Raw genomic sequence first — 13286 nt, 5'->3', positions numbered from 1 at the left:
GGCCCTCTGAGCCAAACAAAAGTGCACATGCATAATGCGCACACTAAGGAGAACACTGACGGGAGGGGGGCTCAGCTGAGGAGCAGGCAACCACAGCGCGATCAGCTGAGGGATGCCTGACACCAGGGCTCTCAGCTGGAAGAAGATGAAAGCGACAGGAGAGGGAGTGAAAGGAAAGAAGAGCATCAGCAGGAGGCTCTGATGAGTAGCTCAGAAGAAGAGGACCAACAGTAAGAGGCCAAGCAAGAAGAGGCCCGACAAAGTGAGAGAAGCAACTCTTCAGGAAAATCAGAAGAGACACAGATACAAAGAAGAGAAAAAGACACAAATACAGGTACAGACACAGAAGACCTTCACAGAGAAATAGAAGATAAAGCAGATGGACAGAACATAAATAAAGCTTTTTTTCAAGAACAAGTGAGAGCATTAAAAGAATGTTTGTCATTAGAATTTGGTGCAATTAAAAGAAAAATGAAAAGAACAGAAGATAAAGTGCAAAGATTAGAGCTAGTCATGACAAAAATAAGGAAGAAAGTAGAAAATGTGGAAGATTGAGAAACAGCTGTAGAAATGGAAGTAAATAACTTCAGAAGAAAATTGGAAGAAAGTGATTAAAAAATATTAGAGTCACGAGTTGTTAGCTCAGAAAATTGATATGTTGAAAAATTATAGTAGGCGAAACAACATAAAAATAGTGGGCCTAAAGGAAGATGAAGAAGGCACAGACAGATATGAAGGAATTTATAAAAGAATGGATCCCAAAGGTCCTGGGAATGACAGAAGTGCAGGAAGGAATGGAAATAGAAAGGGCACACAGAACACTAGCTCCGAAACCACAAACACATCAAAAACCAAGATCCATTTTAGTAAAATGTTTGAGATATACGACAAGAAAAAATATACTGGAGCGGGCAAGGAATAAAATTAGAGAAGACAAACCATTGGAATACAAGGGTCAAAAAATATTTTTTTACCTAGACATAAGTTTTGAACTCTTAAAGAAGAGGAAGGAGTTTAATACAGCAAAATCGATCCTATGGGAAAAAAGGTTATAAATTTATGTTAAGACGTCCAGCTGTGCTTAAAATATTTATCCCTGGGGAGCAAAACAGACTGTTCTCGGATCCAGAGGAAGCACAAGAATTTGCAGAACGCTTACAGGACAGAAGGAGAGATGAAGAGATGTAACAAGAATGAAGAATGGCGATTAAAATATATATAAAGATGTAAACACAATGTATAAGTAAAGAACTAAAGAAGGGAAAGAGAAGGGAAGAAAGGAAATAAGGGGGAAAAAGGAAGAACTTTGTTATATGTGTAAAAAAAAAAAAGTGTTTTCTGGGGGGTTGGGGAGAGAAATCAGTTGACGCTTGTGAGCAGGTTCCCAATCCAAATGGAAAGGGAAGTTGTGGTTGCCCGGCAAGGGATAAGGGGAAACTCAGAGAGGGGAGGGATATTTGGGGTTAGGGGAATATTGGAATTGGGAGTTGTTGAGAGTATTTTATGTTTTAAATGTGTTGTCATACATTGAGTTTAAAAAGGGAAACCAGATGAAAATGGGGAAAAGGGTGGTGAGGAAGCAGAAATTAGGTGTAAACAGGATATGAGATGGCCATGTTGAACTATATGACTATAAACATTAATGGAATGCATAACCAAATTAAAAGGAAGAGGCTATTAAATTTACTGAAAAAAGAAAAAAATAGATATAGCATTTGTGCAGGAAACGCATCTAACTGAAGTGGAACATAACAAATTAAAGAGAGACTGGGTAGGGCATGTAGCGGCAGCATCATATAATTCAAAAGCTACAGGTGTAGTTATATTAATTAATAAAAATGTACCAATCAAAATAGTGAAATAATAGATCCAGCAGGGAGGTATGTAATGATAAAGTGTCAGATATATTCAGAATTTTGGAATTTGCTCAATATATATGCACCTAATGAAGAGGATCAAAAGTTTATGCAAGATATTTTTTTGAAGATTGTAGATACACAAGGAAATATATTGATAGGATGGGATTTTAGCCTTGATTTGGATCCAATGTTGGATAAAACTGGACAAAAGACTAGCAAAAAGAATAAAGTGGCCAAATTTATGGTTAAATCAATGCAGGAAATGAAACATGGATATATGGAGGAGGCAGCACCGAAGGGAGAAGGAATACTCATATTATTCAAGTAGGCATAAAACATACTCAAGGATTGATATGTTTTTGTTGTCGGCCCATATTCAAGGGAGAGTTAGGAAAACTAAATATAAAGCTAGATTACTATCTGATCATTCACCCCTGTTATTACCAATAGAACTGGAGGACATCCCACCAAGAACATATAGATGGAGGTTAAACTCCATGTTACTTGAAAGGCAGGAATTTAGAGAGTTTATTGAATGCCAAATTAAAACATATTTTGAAATAAATACTGAATCAGTGAAAGACAAATTTATATTATGGGATGCAATGAAAGCCTTCATTAGAGGGCAGATAATAAGCTATATAACTAAGATGAAAAAAGACTACAATCGAGAAATAGAGCAGTTGGAAAAGCAGATAGTAAGTACAGAAAAGGAATTAGTAAAAAGGGATGGTATAACAAAAAGGAGAGAATTGGCAAACAAAAAAAATAAAATACGAAACATTACAAATGTATAAGGTGGAGAAGAACATAATGAAAATAAAGCAAAAGTATTATGAACTAGGAGAAAAAACACATAAAATATTGGCCTGGCAACTTAAAACAGAACAAGCTAAAAGAACTGTATTGGCATCAAGGAAAAAGGACAAACAAATTACATATAACCCAATTAGAGATTAATGAGAACTTGAAGGAATTTTATAAACAATTATAGCAAATTGAGAATATGGGGAAAGATGATAAAATAGAAGAGTTTTTAGCTAAAATTGAATTGCCGAAATTGCAAGAAGAGGAACAAAACAAACTAATAAAACCATTTGAAATAGAGGAAGTACAGGACATATTTAAAAATAGTGGGCCTAAAGGAAGATGAAGAAGGCACAGACAGATATGAAGGAATTTATAAAAGAATGGATCCCAAAGGTCCTGGGAATGACAAAAATGCAGGAAGGAATGGAAATAGAAAGGGCACACAGAACACTAGCTCCGAAACCACAAACACATCAAAAACCAAGATCCATTTTAGTAATGGATCTGCTGAACAATAAAACGCCTGGAGAGGATGGATTCCCAATAGAATTCTATAAAACATTTAAAGAGTTATTAATTCCTCCTCTCCTGGAAGTAATGAACCAGATAGAAGAAACACAAAACTTGCCAGATTCACGTAAGACAGCAATAATTACAGTAATATCAAAGATGGGGAAGGAACCACTAACACCAACATCATATAGACCAATATCTCTACTTAATTCAGATTATAAGATGATAGCGAAATTATTAGCAAACAGATTGGCTGATTGTGTACCAAAAATGGTAAAACAAGATCAAACTGGATTTATTAAGAAAAGACGAACAGTGGATAATGTCTGTAAATTTATTAATCTAATTCATGCAGTTCAAGGAAATAAGAAGCCAACAGTGGCTGTTGCTTTAGATGCAGAAAATGCCTTTGACAGAGTAGAATGGAATTATTTATTCAAAGTATTACAGAGGTTCAATCTACCAGAAAAATATATTAATTGGATTAAAGCATTATATAATGGACCAATGGCGAAGGTAACAGTAAATAGATATGTTTTGAACCAATTTAAATTAAGTAAGTCAACTAGGCAGGGATGTCCATTATCCCCCTCACTGTTCGCTTTAACAATAGAACCATTAGCAGAACTGATAAGAACAGAAAATAAAATAAAAGGGATAAAAATAAAGGAGAAAGAGTATAAAATCAGTTTATTTGCAGATGGCATCATAGTATACTTAACAGAACCAGAAATATCAATAAAAGAATAACATAAGAAATTGAAGGAGTAGAAATATCGGGGTATAAGGTGAATGCAAATAAAAGTGAAGTGATACCAATGAGTAATGTGGATTATACAGAATTTAAAAAAGAATCAACATTTAAATGGCAAACACAAGCAATCTAATACCTAGGTATTAGGTTAGATAATAACTTAAGCCACCTGTACAAATTAAATTATCAGCCACTAATAAAGAAATTGCAGGAAGTCTTAGAACATTGGAAAGAATTACCGCTAACATTGATAAGGAGGGTAAATTGGATTAAAATGAATGTCTTCCCAAGGATACAATATTATTTTGATTGCTACCAATTCCCTTAACAAAGAAATTATTTAATGAACTAAAGAGAATAATAAGGAAATTCTTGTGGAAAGTGGGGGCGGGGGGGGGGGAATTGAGGATAACGTTAGATAAATTAACAGAGAGGTACAACCAAGGTGGTTTGCAGTTACCAAACTTTAAAAATGATCATAGAGCAGCACAATTAAGGTATTTATCAGATTTTTACCAGACAAGGGAAAAAACAGACTGGACTAAGATAGAACTAGGTAAAATAGGGGAGAAGGTACCAGAACATATACTTTATAAGTGGGATGAAAAGCTGGTACAATATAAAAGCTCACCAGTACTGCATCATTTACTCAATATATGGAAGAAGATTCACTTAGAAAGGAAATAAAATTAATTACCAAATACCAAAATTACTATTGACGCAAAATCCGCTAATCCCTTTTACAATAGATAACCTCTCCTTTAGACAATGGGAGAGAAAAGGAATTAAAAGAATAGAAAATTGTTTTTTGGGAAATAATTTATTAAGATTTGAACAGTTGAAGTACAAATTTGGAATAACTCATGGTACAATGTTTGCATATCATCAACTGTAAGCTTATTTAAAGGATAAATTGGGAAACAGACAGATTATCAGAAGGAAGCAGCTTTGAATATGTGATTACAGACACAATGATAATTAAAAGATTTATAACAAACATGTACATCAAACTGCAAGCTTTTCCTTAACAAATTTGAAAATGAACTCAATCATATTATGATCACTACTTCCTAAGGGTTCCATTACTTTTAATTCCCTAATCACTGCAGGTTCATTACACATCACCCAATCCAAAACCACTGATCCCCTGGTGGGCTTATTGACAAGCTGTTCCAAAAAGCCATCCTATAGGCCTTCTACAAATCTCTGTCTTGTGATCCAGTACCTTCCTGACTTTCACAATTCCCTTTCATGTTAAAAATCACCCATAATTATTTTGACATTTTCCTTCTGACATGCTTTTTCTATTTCCAGCTGTAACTCATAGTCCACTTCCCGGCTGCTGTTTGGAGCCTGAATATAACTGCTATTAGGGTCCTTTTACCCTTGTCATTTCTTAATTCAACCCATAAGGATTCTACCACTTCTGACCCTATGTTCCTTCTTTCTAATGATTTAATATCATTGCTTACCATCAGGGCCATGCCAACCCCTCTACTTGCATGCCTTTCTTTTCTATACCCTTGGATATTCAGCTCCCAATTACATCCATCATCTTGGTGATGGCCACAATGTCATATTTTTTAATCTGTAGCTGTACCACAAGGCCATCTACTTTATTCCTAATGTTCCATGCATTTAAGTACAGTCCCCTTAGACCAATATCTGTTATGGATTTTGCTGTATTTCTGTTGTACAGCAAATTATCCCGTCTTCACCTGCCTGTTGTTTTGTTGCACATTATTTTTGACTTTTTTCTCATTTCCTCTTCCTCGACCCTAGGATCGTGGTTCCCTTAAACTCTAATCTCTGCACTTACATTCTGATTCCCACACCCCCCCCCCCCACCCCCGCCAAACTAGTTTAAACCCTCCCCAACAGCTCTAGCAACCTGCCTGCCAGGATATTCGTTCCCCCTCCACTTCACTTTTTGTGGAGGTCAGATCCCAGTGATCCAGAAATCTGAACCCATACACACATTCATCTGCCATAGCTTCCTGTTCCTGCCCTCCCTAGCGCTTGGCACAGGCAGCAATCATAAGATTACCATCCTTGAAGTCCTGCTTATTAAGGTATTTCCTAACTCCCTATATTCTCTCTTCAAGACCTCATCCCTACTCCTATCTATGTAATTGGCTCCCTCTTCAATCGTTTTGCATATTCATCATTATTCACAATATGAACAGTTAAACGGTCTTTTCAGAGGAAGAAAATAAATAAATCCCATTTTTAGGATTCACGATATTCTGGAAAATACTGCATCTACTCTGTATATCCTTGAATTTTGAAGGAAAAATGCTTCACTTTGCTGGGGCCTGCCAAGTGATGAGCTGGAGTGATGCATCGTTGGACCTATGAAACAAACTGAAGACGAGTTGGATTGTGATGGAGAATTAAACTTGAATCCATCTGACAACTTGAATTTGTTTCTGTGTTGTGAATGAATGATTATAGAACATGTCCAATTTGTGTTTGAATTAGCACAATGTGCTACAGTAATTAGGAAGAATTGTAGGTTTGCCAGGAAGGACCAGTTGGAAGTAATTGACTATTTTGGTCTGGACTTTTCATTGTACTTTTATATTTATCTGACAGCTGTGGCAGGGCCTAAATTACCTTACCTGCCACAAAACCAAATCTGGTGCAGCAGCAGGTGGAAAAACTACACTCCCAGAGGAACTCAATGCCTTCTATGTCTGATTTGACCACCCTAACAGAAGAATCAACCCTCCGCACCCCCACAACCCCTGATGATCTTATCCTGTCTGTATCCAAGCATGATGTGGGGGCTGCTTTCAGGAGGGTGAATCCAAGGAAAGCATGAGGTCCAGACAGAATACCCAGCCAGGTATTTAAAAATCTGTTTGGACCAACTTACCAATGTATTCACAGATATTTTTAAAAAATATTTTATTTATGATTTTTCAAAACTGAGTTATCAACATTACAGTGTCAATGTTGACAGTATCAGCATTGACTACAGTTTACAATTATCAATTTTATACAAAGTTTTATGCAGAGCTCAAGCTCTTTTCGTCCTCCTCCCCACCCCCTACCCTCAACATTTAACACTTAACAAACCACAATTAAGCACAACATTAAAGACTTTCACAACAAAGGTATAAGACGTATATCAGGGTTTTATGGGTTTGTCATGACACAGTGGCCAGTACTCAGGCTGTTTTCTTCTCTTGACTTTTCCTGGTTGGGATGGAGTGGAAACCACCCCCCCCCCCCACCCCGCAAGTGAGGGATAGATGGGGAAGGTAGGGCGGCAAGGTGCAATGGTCCACACTATAATCATGCTCCAATGGAATTTAAGTATGGTTGCTAAATTTTCAAAAATGTGTTATACTTTTTCCTTAAGTTGTAAGTAATTTTCTCCAGGGGAACACAGCTTTGCATTTCTGTGTTCCAGTGAGTAATGCCCCAGCAGGAGTCAGATTTCCAGGTAACCGTTAAGCACTCCTGGCCACTACCAATGCAATATTACGAATTGGATTTGAAATTTGGACAGATTCAATGTAATTTTTGTCCATTATGTTTCCCAACAGGAACATGTCTGGGTCCTGTGGGAATGCTTTACCTATAATTTTTTTCTAGGACTTGGCCTAGTTCCACCCAGAAGGGTCTCACCGTGATACATGTCCTGGTTGCATGCACAAAGGTTCTTGTCTCAATGCCACATCTAAAGCATTGGTCTGACAATACTAGTTTAGATCTGTTCGATTTTTGTGGCATCAGGTACAGCTGGTGCAGCAAGTTGTATCAGCCTGTACCACAGTCATGCTGATCTGACACAAGTCTGACTGCTATTCCAAGATCCAACTCCCACCTCTGCCATGATTTGTTTAGGTCCTTCCGCTTGGAGCAAGAAATAAATTGCCGAGATGAACTTACATGTGTTCCCCCCTTCAATCATGGCCTCTTTATCACTTCACATTGGTAGGGCCATAGTTGGACCTAATTTGTCCTGCAGAAAAGATCTTATGCCTGAGTTGTTCAATCGACATTAGCTGCCCCTGTTCATAATAGTCCTCTATGCACCTGATGTGTATTCACGGATATCTTCAACATCTCACTCTGGCACGGCATAGTACTCACCATTTTCAAACAAGCGTCAATCATACCCAAGAAGAGAGTAGTAACCTGCCTTAATGGCTATTGACCTTATATCAACAGTGATGAAGTGTTTTGAAAGGCTGGTGTTGAAGCATATCAGCTCCTATGTGAATGATGACATGGATCCATTCCAGTTTGCCTATGCTAGCAACAGGTCTGCAGTGGATGCCATCTACACCCAGCCCTGGAACACCTGGACAACAAAGATGCATTCATCAGGATGCTCTTTATTAACCACAGTTAATCATTTAACACCATTATCCCCTAAAAACATATCAGCAAACTCCAAGACCTGGGACTCAATACCCCACTCTGTATTTGGATCTTGGATTTCCTAACCTCCAGACCACAATCAGTGAGAATTGGTAAGAACATCTCCACAATCTCATCAGTACTGGAGCACAGAGCTGTGTTCTTATGCCAGGGCCAGCCATTGCTAATGGCCATGATGGCTAGCCACCAAGACAACCTCCTGTATGTTTTGGACTGCCATTCCGGAAGATGCTTCCTTGTGGATACAGGAGCAGAGGTCAGCATCCTGCCCCCTTCGGGACAGAGTACCAGGAACAGGTAGTTGGGCCCCATGCTATGGTCTGCCAACAACAGTACGATTCAGACCTACAGTATCCGCAAGGCTCAACTGCAGTTGGGAAGCATGCTCTTCTCATGGGTGTTCATGCTAGCCCCAGTGGAACAGTCACGCCTCAGGGCAGATTTCCTGTGTGCCCACAGCCTGCTAGTGGACCTCAAGGGAAGGAGATTGGTCCATGCCAAGAATTTTCAAACCTTCCCCCACAAAGATACCAGGCTCCCAGCACTCCACCTGGACTCTGTACAGAAATCGGACGAGTATGTCAGGCTCCTGGCCGAGCTCCCAGAAGTGCTCACCCCCCCCCCCATTCACCACGGAGATGCCCCGACATGGAGAACAGCACCACATCCTGACCCAGAGCTCACCACTCCACACAAGGGCAAGACGCCTTCCTCCAGAGAAGCTCCAGCTGATGAAGGAGGAATTCATGAAGCTGGAGGAGCTCAGCATCAAACGATAATCGGACAGCCCATAGGCTTCTCCCCTGCACATGGTACCAAAAGCAACTGGGGGCTGGAGACCATGCAGGGACTACCGCCAGTTCAATGAGGCCGCAACACCGGATTGGTACCCCATGCCTCACATTGCAGGACTTTGTGGCTAACCTGCATGGAGCAAGAATATTCTCCAAAGTGGACCTTGTGCGGGGATATCTTCAGATCCCAGTACACCCCAATGATATCTCCTGGACCGTCATCATCACCCCATTTGGTCTCTTCGAATTCCACTGAATGCTGTTCGGGCTAAAGAACGCTGCACAGACTTTGCAGCGACTCATAGACATTGTGGGCCGAGACCTGGCAGCACCTTCTTGTACCTGGACAACATCCTGGTGGTGAGCAGGAACCAACTGGAGCATATGGTGCACTTCCACAACCTCCTCACCCGACTGAGCAAGCTCGGCCTGATGATCAACCCAGCCAAATACCAGTTTGAATTGGAGGCCTTTGACTTCCTGGGCCACAGGATAACCAAGGAAGGAGCCACACTGCTACCCAGTAAAGTGGAGACCATCCAGAAGTTCCCCAGACCCAACATGGCCAAGGGACTGCAGGAGTTCGTGGGGATGATCAATTTCTATCACAGGTTCATCCCTTCAGCTGCCCAGATTATGTGGCCCTTGTACACACGGATGGCAGGCAAGGCAAAGGACATCACTTGGGATGAGGAGTCAGTGGAAACCTTTGTGAAGGCCAAGGAAGCTCTGGCAGATGCTGCTCTCCTGGCACATCCCAGGTCAGACCTCCAACAGCCCTGGCGGTGGATGCCTCAGGAATGGCAATTGGTGGAATTCTGGAGAAGCAGATCGAAGGAAGTTGGCGGCAGCTGGCTTTCTTCAGCAAACATCTGTGGCCTCCAGAACTGAAGTCTAGTGCTTTCGACAGAGAACTATTGGCACTGTTCTCAGCCATTTGCCACTTCAAGTAACTCCTAGAGGGCAGGTCCTTCATGGCTTTCACAGATCACAAGCCTCTGACTTTTGCATTGGCTAAGATCTCGGACCCCTGGTCAGCCCGCCAGCAATGACACCTGTCTTACATCTTGGAATACGCTACAGATGTAAGGCACACCTCTGGCAGGGACAATATGGTGGCCAATGTACTGTTCAGGGAAAGTATCCATGTGCTAACAAGGGGAATAGACTTCTTGGAACTGGCAGAGGCGCAGTAGAAAGATGAGGAGATGCCCCAATACAGGACTGCCTAATTGGAACTGTAGCTCCAGGACATCCTATTCAGCACAGGTAACACCACCCTCCTGTGCGATGTGGCCACAGTCAGGTCAGACCCATTGTCCCAGTGGCTTGGGGACAACTGGTTTTCTACTCCATCTATGGATTGGCTCACCTATCCATCATGACCATGGTCCAGCTGATTGCCAGGAAATACGTGTGGCATAGGTTGCAGAAACAGGTCAGCAGGTGGGTTAAGGCATGCATGCAGTGCCAAACAACCAAGGTACAGCAACACACCAAGATCTAACTTCTGCACTTCAAGCCTGCAGAACGAAGGTTCAACCACATCCATGTGGACATAGTAGGATCCTTGCTAGTATCCCAGGGTTTCTGTTCACGATGGTCGACCACTTCACCAGGTGGTTAGAATCAGTCCCACTGGCAGACACGTACACAACCTTGTGTGCCAGGACCCTCATCTCATCCTGAGTGGCACAGTTTGGGTTACCATCCCACATCACATCCGACAGAGGGGCCCAGTTCACCACTAGTCTGTGGTCTGACCTCGCCACCCTATGGGGTGCCCAGCTGCATCACAACAGTTTATCAATGGGTTGGTGAAGCCCTTCCACAAGCACCTCAAAACCACACTCATGACCAGACTCCAAGGACCAAACTGGGAGATGAGTTACCAAGGACACTGTTGGGCATCTGTACGGTACTCAACATCTCTTCAGTTGAACTCATCTATGGAGCTCCACTGGTGATCCCAGGAGAATTCATACCATTCCCAGGCGGACAGCTGGACAACACTGCAGCATTTCTCAGCAGGCTAAAGGAAAGAGTCGGCAACCTGGCCCAAATTCCACCTTCCAGGCACGGAGACATGAGGCCCAACATACCCAAAGACCTGCAGGACTGTGAGTATGTTTTCATTCGCAGGGGTCCACATCATTCTCTACTTCAGAAGCCATACGAGGGTCCGTTCCAGGTCATCTGGAACAATGGGGCCACGAGGAGGCAAGATGGAGGTCTTCACCACAGACAGGCTGAAACTGGCACATCTGGACCCGGCACACCCAGTCAAGACACCAGCACCACGCCGAAGAGGCAGCCCACTGAAGGCTGCAGAGACTTTGCCTCTGGGCACCAAGGTCAATAACAAGGACAATACTGCCGGTTCTGGGGGGGATGGTGTCAAGGGGTGGCCCGCCGCAGTGGCGTTCCAGGTGGTGAGTGGAACCAAAGGCCAATAACCCATGCAGTGGCACTTGTCCGAACAATCGAACAAGCGGATGAATGGTAAGGGTAGCTTAAAGGCCAGTGACCCCAAAATGGCGCTGGCCTTGCTGCGGAGCCAACAGACAGGGACAACGCGCAGGAAGAAGGGCATAGTTATGCAGAAGATTGCCCACGGGCAGGAAACCACTTTTGTTATGCATTTTTGACGTCAGTCGAGGGGCACCACGACGGGAACAGTGCAAGTATAAAAGTCAGCCTAAGCCCTAATAAAACTCAGAGCTTAACTTAACTATATGTCTTCTTTCGAGTAGTGCGTGGCTACACCTACACCACCCAGCACATGGTCTATTCTCGCTGCTACTGTCAGGAAAGAGGAATAGGTGCCACAGGTTCAGAAACAACTGCAACCCCTCCACTATCAGACTCCTCAACTACAAAATTAATCAGGAACTCATTTAAGGACTCTTGCATTTTATTGATTTTTTAAAAATTCTCCCTGTATTACGATTAAGCTTTACATTTTCTTATTTGTTTACATTTGTAAGTTTTGTAATTTTTTTTGCACTACCAATAAGTGATAATTCTAGCTGGCCAGCATATAAAAAGAATCTCAGAGTTGTTTGTGATGTCATGTATGTACTCTGACAATAAATCTGAAATCTACTTCAAAATCAAATGACTAAATCTCATTCTGAGGCTCTTCATGCATGTCCTTTCCAAGTCCCTACAGGCTTACAATATGGTATCCAATTTCTTGTCTACAGATTTAAAACTGTAACATTCATCTTCTGCACTTGAAATCACTTTGTGAACTTGTACTTGTCTGGCTTATGGATTGCACCATTTGAGTTCAGTGTTTATTTTTCTCACGTTAAATATGCCATAAGCACAACACATAGCATCCCAACACCATCTTAAGTTAGGGGGTTACTAATTCTGACTGGAAAGTGGCACCGGTGGAAAGGAAAATAGAGTTAAAGTTTCAGTTCTGAGAATTTGGAGATGGAGATAAGGCTGGATACAATATGCTTTAAACCAAAATGAAGACATGAGACTGCAGAAGCTGGAATGTGGAGCAAAAACTAGTGGAGGAAAAATGCAGGTCTCTACCCTCCACCTCCACGCTTGCTGCTTGAGCCGCTGAGTTTCTCCAGCAGTTTGGTTTTAAAGTATTAAAACAATTTAATGAAAATGTTCCACGTTCTCATGATTTTCTTTTGCGATGCAAGGGTCTATATACCGGGTTGGCCAACCTTTTAATTTCGACTACTGCACGGTACCAGGCCATTTTGGCCCATGGGTACATCCCGGGGGTTTAGGTTAATTAGGTGGCACAGACTCATGGACCGAAAGGCCTGCTACCATGCTGTATGCCTAAATTAATAAAGGTTGGCTGTCCCCTGGCAGAATAAATCCTGAAAACCCCAGAAATAGTTGTGAATATTTTGCAGCCCTGTATTTTTATGTGTATTCTCTTTTATTTCATGACATATTTGTAATTAATTTTATATTATTGTACTTGGTGTATTTCTTGTATCTGTGCAAGTAGTTCGATGCATCTGTCCATTGTACATCTCACCTGGATTTACAGCCACTGAGACCCTCACCAGAGACAAACAATTCCTCCTTCCCAAAGATGGTTTCTCCTTGACCAAGATGGCGCCTTCCCAGCCGACACCCCTCCCTCCCAATTGATTGGTGAAACGTCACGACATCTCG

Source organism: Narcine bancroftii, chromosome 8 (assembly GCF_036971445.1).
Source record: "Narcine bancroftii isolate sNarBan1 chromosome 8, sNarBan1.hap1, whole genome shotgun sequence".
In the NCBI taxonomy this organism is placed as follows: domain Eukaryota; kingdom Metazoa; phylum Chordata; class Chondrichthyes; order Torpediniformes; family Narcinidae; genus Narcine; species Narcine bancroftii.
Note: the sequence above shows the minus strand (reverse complement) of the source record.